The sequence below is a fragment of the Arachis hypogaea genome, chromosome 1 (assembly GCF_003086295.3).
Source record: "Arachis hypogaea cultivar Tifrunner chromosome 1, arahy.Tifrunner.gnm2.J5K5, whole genome shotgun sequence".
NCBI classification, from domain to species: Eukaryota; Viridiplantae; Streptophyta; class Magnoliopsida; order Fabales; family Fabaceae; genus Arachis; species Arachis hypogaea.
Window position 1 is genome coordinate 74405129 of NC_092036.1, and position 11267 is coordinate 74416395.

The following is an 11267-nucleotide window of genomic DNA, read 5'->3' on the forward strand; positions in this document are numbered from 1 at the left end:
GAAGGTGGATTTGAACAACTCCATTGATCATGTGAACATTTCTCTCAGGGGTATGAGGGGGGCGTTCAACTCGTCCACCCTCTTTGTCCCTTCTTCTCCTTTTTGGTTCATCTACTCTGTTGACTAGGAACCGGTCTAGTCTTCCTTCTCGGGCCAATTTTTCTATGACATTCTTCATGTCGTAGCATTCGTTGGTAGGATGCCCGTAGATTCGATGGTATTTGCAATACTCTGTCTGACTTCCTCCTCTCTTGTGTTTAATCAAGTGAGGGAGCGGGATCTTCTCATTGTTGCACATTTCTCGATAGACAACTATAAGGAATACCCGAAGAGGAGTATAGTTATGGTATTTCCTGGGCTTTTCTGTGGTTGGTCTTCTTTTTCTTGACTCCTTATCCTTATCCCGAGGTAGGTAAGAGAATCCGGTCTTAGAGGCTTCTCCTATTCAAGAATTCTCCTCCATATTGATATACTTTTTCACCCGTTCTTGTACTTTGTTCAAAGATGTCGTATGTTTTTCGGATATGGAGTGGTGATGAGCGGATAATTTATACGCTTTTTGGCATTGTTTTTAGTATGTTTTTAGTATGTTTTTGTTAGTTTTTATTATATTTTTATTATTTTTTATTTAAAATTCACTTTTCTGGACTTTACTATGAGTTTGTGTGTTTTTCTGTGATTTCAGGTATTTTCTGGCTGAAATTGAGGGACCTGAGCAAAAATCTGATTCAGAGGCTGAAAAGGACTGTATATGCTGTTGGATTCTGACCTCCCTGCACTCGAAGTGGATTTTCTGGAGCTACAGAAGCCCAATTGGCACGCTCTCAATTGCGTTGGAAAGTAGACATCCTGGGCTTTCCAGAAATATATAATAGTCCATACTTTGCCCGAGATTTGATGGCCCAAACCGGCATTCCAAATCAGCTCAAGACTGCCCAACGTTAAACACCGGAACTAGCACAAGAATGGGAGTTAAACGCCCAAACTGGTACAAAAGCTGGCGTTTAACTCTAAGAAAAGTCTCTACACATGAAAGCTTCAATGCTCAGCCCAAGCACACACCAAGGGGCCCAGAAGTGGATTTTTATGTCATTTACTCATTTTTGTAAACCCTAAGCTACTAGTTATCTACAAATAGGACCTTTTACTATTGTATTTGACATCCTGGAATCTTTTGATCACTTTAGATCTTAGGATCATCTTTGGACGTCTAGTTCTTAGATTATTGGAGGCTGGCCATTCGGCCATGCCTAGACCTTGTTCTTATGTATTTTCAACGGTGGAGTTTCTACACACCATAGATTAAGGTGTGGAGCTTTGCTGTACCTCGAGTATTAATGCAATTACTATTGTTCTTCTATTCAATTCAGCTTATTCTTGTTCTAAGATATTCATTTGCACCCAAGAACTTGATGAATGTGATGATTATGTGACACTCATCATCATTCTCACTTATGAACGCGTGCCTGACAACCACTTCCGTTCTACAAGCAAACAAGGCTTGAATGTTTATCTCTTGGATTCCTTAATCAGAATCTTCGTGGTATAAGCTAGAATTGATGGCGGCATTCAAGAGAATCCAGAAGGTCTAAACATTGTCTGTGGTATTCTGAGTAGGATTCATGGATTGAATGACTGTGACGAGCTTCAAACTCCTGAAGGCTGGGCGTTAGTGACAGACGCAAAAGAATCACTGGATTCTATTCCAACCTGATTGAGAACCGACAGATGATTATCCGTGCTGTGACAGAGCGCGTTGAACATTTTCACTGAGAGGACGAGATTGTAGCCACTGACAACGGTGATGCCCAACATACAGCTTGCCATGGAAAGGGGTAAGAAGGATTGGATGAAGATAGTAGGAAAGCAGAGAGACGGAAGGGACAAAGCATCTCCATACGCTTATCTAAAATTCTCACCAATGAATTACATAAGTATTTCTATCTTTATTTTATGTTTTATCATTAATCCTCCATAAACATTTGAATCCGCCTGACTGAGATTTACAAGATGACCATAGCTTGCTTCATACCAACAATCTCCGTGGGATCGACCCTTACTCGCGTAAGGTTTATTACTTGGACGACCCAGTGCACTTGCTGGTTAGTTGTGCGAAGTTGTGATAAAGAGTTGAGATTACAATTGTGCGTACCATGTTGATGGCGCCATTAATGATCACAATTTCGTGCACAAAGTTTTTGGCGCTGTTGCCGGGGATTGTTTGAGTTTGGACAACTGACGGTTCATCTTGTTGCTTAGATTAGGTATTTTTCAAAATTTTTAAGAATGAATTCTAGAGTTTCAAGGTGATGTTCTTATCATCACCAAAGCTGATTGATTTTCATCAATTTAGCTCTTGAATGTAATGTCCTGCTGAAGCTTGGCTAGCCATGTCTAATTTCTTTAGACTGAAGCTTTAGACTAACATTGAATGATTCCTGGAATTCTTATTAAAAATTTTGAATCTCTTTATTTTCTTTTCCACATAATTTTTGAAAAATCCAAAAAAAATTTAAAAAGTCATAAAAATCAAAAATATTTTATGTTTCTTGTTTGAGTCTAGTGTCTCATTTTAAGTTTGGTGTCAATTGCATGTTTCTGTTCTTCTTGCATTTTTCGAATTCATTCATGTGTCTTCATTGATCTTCAAGATGTTCTTGATGATTTACTTGTTCTGATCTTTAAATTCTCTTGTTTTATGTGTTTTGTTGTTTCTCATATGCATTCTCAATTTGTTAGTGTCACTAGTATACAAACTTCTAAGTTTGGTGTCTTGCATGCATTGTTTGTTTGATTTTAGTTGCATTTTGATTATTCCTCATCATAAAAAAATTCAAAAAAAATTTTAATTTGTGTCTTTTCAAGTCAATAATACAGAGAATTGAAGATTCAGAACATGCAGCAGAGGAATTACACAGAAAAAGTTGGGCGTTCAAAACGCCCAGTGAAGAAGGAAAACTAGCGTTTAAACGCCAGCCAGGGTACCTGGCTGGGTGTTTAACGCCCAAAAGGGTAGCATTTTGGGCGTTAAACGCCAGAATGGATACCATTCTGGGCGTTTAACGCCAGGATGACACAAGAGGGAAGATTTTGTTTTTAATTCAAATTTTTTTCAAGTTTTCATGATTTTTCAAAATCAAATCTTTTTCAAACCATATCTTTTCAATCATATCTTTTCAAAATCAATTTCTTTCCATTTTCAAAAATACTTGCTAACAATTAATGATTTGATTCAACATTTCAAGTATGTTGCCTTTTCTGTTGAGAAAGGTTTAATGTTTGAATCATATCTTTTCTTGTTAGCCAATTCATTAATTTTAAAAATCAAATCTTTTTAAATTGTTTTTCAATCATATCTTTTCAATCATATCTTTTTAATCACATCTTTTTCAAAATAGTTTTCAATCATATCCTTTTGATTTCTAATTTCAAAATCTTTTTCAATTTCACTTAATTTCTTTCCCAAACTTAGTTTTCAAAAATCAATTACCATTTTTTTTCAAAATTTCTTTTAATCAATTCACTTTAATTTTCGAAAATTTCTTCCCCTCTTCTCACATCCTTCTATTTATGGACTAACACTCCTCCTCAATACACAATTCGAACTCTATCTCTCTTGATAAGTTCAAATTCTTCTACCTTCTCCTTCTATCCTTCTTTTCCTCTGACACATCAAGGAATCTCTATACTGTGACATAGAGGATTCCATACTTCCTTGTTCTTTTCTCTTTCATATGAGTAGGAATAAAGACAAAAGAATTCTTGTTGAGGCTAACCCTGAACCTGAAAGGACCTTGAAGCGAAAGCTAAGAGAAGCTAAAGCACAACTCTCTGTAGAAGACCTAACAGAAATCTTCAAACAAGAAGAAGACATGGCAGCCGAAAACAACAACAATGCCAACAATGCAAGGAAGGTGCTGGGTGACTTTACTGCACCCACTCCCGACTTCTATGGGAGAAGCATCTCTATCCCTGCTGTTGGAGCAAACAACTTTGAGCTTAAGCCTCAATTAGTTTCTCTAATGCAACAGAATTGCAAGTTCCATGGACTTTCATTGGAAGATTCTCATCAGTTTTTAGCTGAGTTCTTGCAAATCTGTGACACTGTCAAGACTAATGGGGTTGACCCTGAGGTCTACAGACTTATGCTATTCCTTTTTGCTATAAGAGACAGAGCTAGGATATGGTTGGACTCACAACCTAAAGAAAGCCTGAACTCTTGGGAAAAGCTAGTCAATGCCTTCTTGGCAAAGTTCTTTCCACCTCAAAAATTGAGTAAGCTTAGAGTGGAAGTCCAAACCTTCAGACAGAAGGAAGGTGAATCCCTCTATGAAGCTTGGGAAAGATACAAACAATTGATCAGAAAGTGTCCTTCTGACATGCTTTCTGAGTGGAGCATCATAGGTATCTCCTATGATGGTCTGTCTGAACTGTCCAAGATGTCATTGGACAGCTCTGCTGGAGGATATCTTCATCTGAAGAAGACGCCTGCAGAAGCTCAAGAACTCATTGAAATTGTTGCAAATAACCAATTCATGTACACTTCTGAAAGGAATCCTGTGAACAATGGGACGAATCAGAAGAAAGGAGTTCTTGAGATTGATACTCTGAATGCCATATTGGCTCAGAACAAAATATTGACTCAGTAGGTTAATATGATTTCTCAAAGTCTGTCTGGAATGCAAGCTGCACCAGGCAGCACGAAGGACGCTTCATCTGAAGAAGAAGCTTATGATCCTGAGAACCCTTCAATGGAAGAGGTGAATTACATGGGAGAACCCTATGGAAACACCTATAATCCTTCATGGAGAAATCATCCAAATCTCTCATGGAAGGATCAACAGAGACCTCAACAAGGTTTCAACAACAATAATAGTGGAAGAAATAGGTTTAGCAAATAGCAAGCCTTTTCCATCATCTTCTCAGCAACAGACAGAGAATTCTAAGCAGAGCCACTCTGATTTAGCAACCATGGTCTCTGATCTAATCAAAACCATTCAAAGTTTCATGATTGAAACAAGATCCTCCATTAGAAACTTGGAGGCACAAGTGGGTCAACTGAGTAAGAAAGTTACTTAATTCCCTCCTAGCACTCTTCCAAGCAATACAGAATAGAATCCAAAAGGATAGTGCAAGGCCATCAACATGGCCAAATTTGGAGAGGAGAAAGAGGCAGTGAACACCACTGAGGAAGACCTCAATGGACGTCCACTGGCCTCCAATGAGTTCCCTAATGAGGAACCATGGGAATTTGAGGCTCACACTGAGACCATAGAGATTCCATTGGATTTACTTCTGCCATTCATGAGCTCTGATGAGTATTCTTCCTCTGAAGATGAAGATGTCACTGAAGAACAAGTTGTTAAGTACCTTGGAGCAATCATGAAGCTAAATGACAAGTTATTTGGTAATGAGACTTAGGAGGATGAACCCCCTTTGCTCACCAAAGAACTGGATAACTTGACTAGGCAGAAATTACCTCAAAAGAGAAAGGACCCTGGGAAGTTCTCAATACCTTGTATTATAGGCACCATGACCTTTGAAAAGGCTCTGTGTGACCTAGGGTCAAGCATAAACCTCATGCCTCTCTCTGTAATGGAGAAGCTAGGGATCTTTGAGGTGCAAGCTGCAAGAATCTCACTAGAGATGGCAGACAATTCAAGAAAACAAGCTTATGGACTTGTAGAGGATATTCTGGTTAAGGTTGAAGACCGTTACATCCCTGCTGATTTCATAGTCCTAGAGACTGGGAAGTGCATGGATGAATCCATCATCCTTGGCAGACCTTTCCTAGCCACAGCAAAGGCTGTGATTGATATTGACAGAGGAGAATTGATCATTCAAGTGAATGAAGAATCCTTTGTGTTTAAGGCTCAAGGATATCCCTCTGTAACCATGGAGAGGAAGCATGAAGAGCTTCTCTCAAAACAGAGTCAAACAGAGCCCCCACAGATAAACTCTAAGTTTGGTGTTGGGAGGCCACAACCAACTTCTAAGTTTGGTGTTGAACCCCCACATTCAAACACTAAGTTTGGTGTTAGGAGGTTCCAACATTGCTCTGAGTATCTGTGAGGCTCCATGAGAGCCCACTGTCAAGCTACTGACATTAAAGAAGCGCTTGTTGGGAGGCAACCCAATGTTATATTTATCTATTTTCCTTCGTTATTTTATGTTTTCTATAGGTTGATGATCATGGGAAGTCACAAAATCAATTGAAAAAGCAAAAATAACATGAAAAACAGAAAGAAAAAAAGCACACCCTGGAGGAAAACTTGCTGGCGTTTAAACGCCAGTAAGAGCAGCAAATGGGCGTTTAACGCCTAGTCTGGCACCATTCTGGGCGCTTAATGCCAGAAAGGGGCACTAGACTGGCGTTAAACGCCAGGAAGGGGCAAGAAGCTGGCGTTAAACGCCAGAAATGGGCACCAGTCTATTAACTCCTATTAACTCCCAAAAAACCCCTCACCTATTAACTCCCACTATTCTTGGTGCACGAAATTGCAATCACACTTTTGCAATTCCGCACAACTAACCAGCAAGTGCACTGGGTCGTCCAAGTAATACCTTACGTGAGTAAGGGTCGATCCCACGGAGATTGTCGGCTTGAAGCAAGCTATGGTTATCTTGTAACTCTTAGTCAGGATATCAATAATTATCAGGGTTGATGGTAAAAAGCAAAAGAACATGAAATAAGTACTTGTTTTGCAGTAATGGGGAACAGGTTGAGGTTTTGGAGATGCTCTATCTTCTGAATCTCTGCTTTCCTACTGTCTTCTTCTTCAAGCACGCAAGGCTCCTTCCATGGCAAGCTGTATGTAGGGTTTCACCGTTGTCAATTGCTACCTCCCATCCTCTCAGTGAAAATGTTCAACGCGCTCTGTCACAGCACGGCTAATCATCTGTCGGTTCTCAATCGGTTTGGAATAGAATCCAGTGATTCTTTTGCGTTTGTCACTAACGCCCAGTCCTCAGGAGTTTGAAGCTTGTCACAGTCATTCAATCCTTGAATCCTACTCAGAATACCACAGACAAGGTTTAGACCTTCTGGATTCTCTTGAATGCCGCCATCAATTCTAGCTTATACCACGAAGATTATGATTAAGGAATCCAAGAGATATCTACTCAATCTAAGGTAGAACGGAGGTGGTTGTCAGGCACACGTTCATAGTTGAGAATGATGATGAGTGTCACGGATCATCACATTCATCAGGTTTAGGAACAAGTGATATCTTAGAATCGAAGCAAGCATGATTGAATGAAAAACAGTAGTAATTGCATTAATCCATCAAGACACAGCAGAGCTCCTCACCCCCAACCATGGGGTTTAGAGACTCATGCCATAGAAGATACAATGAGAAATGTGTAATGTGTCATGAGGTCCCGATACAATGTCAAAAAAAATCCTATTAATAGTGAACTAGTAACCTAGGGTATACAGAAATGAGTAAATGACATAAAAATCCACTTCCGGAGTCCACTTGGTGTGTGCTTGGGCTGAGCATTGAAGCTTTTATGTGTAGAGACTTTTTCTGGAGTTAAACGCCAGCTTTTATGCCAGTTTGGGCGTTTAACTCCAATTCTTATGCCAGTTCCGGCGTTAAACGCCGGGAATTCTGAAGCTGATTTTCAACGCCGGTTTGGGCCATCAAATCTTGGGCAAAGTATGGACTATTATACATTTCTGGAAAGCCCAGGATGTCTACTTTCCAACGCCGTTGAGGGCACGCTAATTGGGCTTCTGTAGCTCCAAAAAATCCACTTCGAGTGCAGGGAGGTCTGAATCCAACAGCATCTGCAGTCCTTTTCAGCCTCTGAATCAGATTTTTGCTCAGGACCCTCAATTTTAGCCAGAAAATACCTGAAATCACAGAAAAACACACAAACTCATAGTAAAGTCCAGAAAAGTGAATTTTAACTAAAAACTAATAAAAATATACTAAAAACTAACTAAAATATACTAAAAACAATGCCAAAAAGCGTATAAATTATCCGCTCATCACAACACCAAACTTAAGTTGTTGCTTGTCCCCAAGCAACTGAAAATCAAAATAGAATAAAAAGAAGAGAATATACTATAGACTCCAAAATTCAAAGAAACTAAGCTCCAATTAGATGAGCGGGACTAGTAGCTTTTTGCTTCTGAACAGTTTTGGCATCTCACTTTTATCCTTTGAAGTTTAGAATGATTGGCATCCATAGGAACTCAGAACTCAGATAGTGTTATTGATTCTCCTAGTTAAGTATGATGATTCTTGAATATAGCTACTTTATGAGTCTTGGCTGTGGCCCAAAGCAATATGTCTTCCAGTATTACCACCGGATACATACATGCCACAGACGCATAATTGGGTGAACCTTTTCAGATTGTGACTCAGCTTTGCTAGAGTCCCCAATTAGAGGTGTCCAGGGTTCTTAAGCACACTCTTTTTGCCTTGGATCACAACTTTATTTCTTTCTTTTCTTTTTCTCTTTCTTTTCTTTTCGTTTTTTTTTTGTATTCACTGCTTTTTCTTGCTTCAATAATCAATTTGATGATTTTTCAGATCCTCAATAACAGTTCTCCTTTTCCATCATTCTTTCAAGAGCCAACAATTTTAACATTCTTTAAAACAACAAATTCAAAAGACATATGCACTGTTCAAGCATTCATTCAGAAAACAAAAAGCATTGTCACCACATCAAACTAATTCAACTAGTTCCAGGGAGGCAAATGTCCTCTAGAACTTGATCCAACCCCTTATCTGCTCTCACCATTCTCCTATTAAAGGATTCAGGATCATCTTGCAGTTGAGGCAATTTGAAGACCTCTCTTATTTTGTCCAGATGGAAGTAGATAACTTTCCCTCTGACCATGGTTCTGTAAGTATGGAAAGCAGTTCCAGTCATTCTCTGCTTATCTGTCAACCACAGATTTGAGTAGAATTCCTGAACCATATTTCTTCCAACCTTTATCTCAGGATTGGTTAGAACTTCCCATCCTCTGTTTCGAATCTACTCTTGGATCCCCGGATATTCATCTTCTTTCAGATCGAATTTGACTTCCGAGATCACTGACCTCAGACCCATTATTTTGTGATAATGGTCTTCATGTTCTTTGGTTAAGAACTTCTCTTGATTCCAAAGATTCTTTGGATTATTCTCTTTCTTTCCTCTTAAATTGGTTTGTTTTCCCTTAGGAGCCATGATCTTGATGAATCTTGGCTTAGTGATCACGGAAAAGCACACCAAACTTAGATGTTTGCTTGTCCTCAAGCAAAAGAAAGGAAAGAGGGGAGAGAGGAGGAGAGCAAATTCGAATGGTGGGGTGAAAGGGGTGGCCGAACGTGTATTTATAAGGGAGGGGGGAGAGAGATTTCGAAAATTTTGAAGGAGATTTGAGAAGATATGGAGAGAATTTGAGAAAAATTTGAGTTTTTGAAGAAGATTTGGGGAGGATTTGAGAGAGATTTGAAGAATGATTTTAATTTTTGAAAATTTGAAGGTGAATGATGAAAGTGTGAAATGTGTTTATGTAGAAAAGTATGGGTCAAAAAAGGAAAGTTTGAAAAAATTTTAATCAGAAAGCAAAATCTCCGTCCCCCACCTTTCTGGCGTTAAACGCCCAGAATGGTATTCATTCTGGCGTTTAACGCCCATTTGTTGGCCATTGTGGGCGTTTAACGCCCAGCCAGGTACCCTGGCTAGTGTTAAACGCCAGAATTCCCTTTGTCACTGGGCATTTTGCTAAATGCCCAGGATGCTGCACGCCTGGCGTTAAACGCCCAGAATGGTGCCCATTCTGGCGTTTAACGCCCAAAATGGAACCTTTACTGGCGTTAAACGCCCAGAATGGTGCCCATTCTGGCGTTTAACACCCAAAGTACCCCTTACTGGCATTTTTTCGCCAGCAAGCTCTTTTTCTCTGCTTTTTGCACTGAATCCTTCTGTAACTCTGTGAATGCCTTCATTTTTGATAATTGCTCTTGTAGAAACAAAACATATAACCTGCTAATGACTGGGTTGCCTCCCAGCAAGCACTTCTTTATTGTCTTTAGCTGGACCTTCACTGAGGACCATTCCAGCCTCAGTTTTGAGCATTCCTGCTCAAAATTGCTTTCAAGATAATGCTTGATCCTCTGTCCATTAACAATGAACTTCTTGTCAGAATCAGTATCCTGAAGCTCAACATATCCATATGGTGATACTCCTGTAATCACATACGGACCCCTCCAGCGGGATTTAAGTTTTCCTGGGAACAATCTGAGCCTAGAGTTGAAGAGCAAAACTTTTTGTCCTGGCTCAAAGTCTCTGGATGACAACTTCTTGTCATGCCACTTCTTTGCCTTTTCCTTATAAATTTTTGCATTTTCAAAGGCACTGAGTCTAAATTCATCTAGCTCATTTAGCTGCAGCAATCTTTTTTCACCAGCTAACTTAGCATCCAGGTTTAGGAATCTGGTTGCCCAGTAGGCTTTATGTTCCAGTTCCATGGGCAGATGACAGGCCTTGCCATACACAAGTTGGTATGGAGAGGTTCCTATTGGAGTCTTGAATGCTGTTCTGTATGCCCACAGAGCATCATCCAAGCTCTTTGCCCAATCCTTTATACGGGCAATTACAGTCCGTTATATGATTCTTTTTAACTCTCTGTTAGAGACTTCAGCTTGCCCATTTGTCGGTGGATGATACGGGGTTGCCACTTTGTGGCTAATTCCATATCGAACCACAGCAGAGTACAGCTGTTTATTGCAGAAATGAGTAGCTCCATCACTGATTAGTGCTCTGGGAACACCAAACTTGCTGAAGATGTGTTTCTGGAGGAATTTCAGCACGGTCTTAGTATCATTAGTGGGTGTAGCAATTGCTTCTACCCATTTAGATACATAGTCCACTGCCACCAGAATGTAAGTGTTTGAGTATGATGGTGGGAATGGACCCATAAAGTCAATTCCCCATACATCAAACAATTCAATCTCTAGGATCCCTTGTTGAGGCATGGCGTATCCATGAGGCAGGTTACCAGCTCTTTGGCAACTGTCACAGTTACGCACAAACTCCCGGGCATCTCTATAGAGAGTAGGCCAGTAGAAGCCACATTGGAGGACCTTAGTGGCTGTTCACTCACTTCCGAAATATCCCCCATACTGTGATCCATGGTAGTGCCACAGGATCCTTTGTGCTTCTTCTCTGGGTACACATCTGCGGATCATTCCGTCTGCACATCTCTTAAAGAGATATGACTCATCCCATAGGTAGTACTTGGCATCTGAAATTAATTTCTTTCTTTG

At 39.9% G+C, this 11267-nt stretch overlaps 1 non-coding gene across 1 annotated transcript; it reads right to left on the minus strand.

Moving 5' to 3' along the window:
- Window positions 1-4277: 4277 nt before the first annotated feature.
- LOC112711693 (small nucleolar RNA R71) lies at window positions 4278-4385 on the minus strand. The gene has a single exon (XR_003157574.1). It is a non-coding gene; the product is annotated as a small nucleolar RNA R71 (small nucleolar RNA).
- Window positions 4386-11267: the final 6882 nt, after the last annotated feature.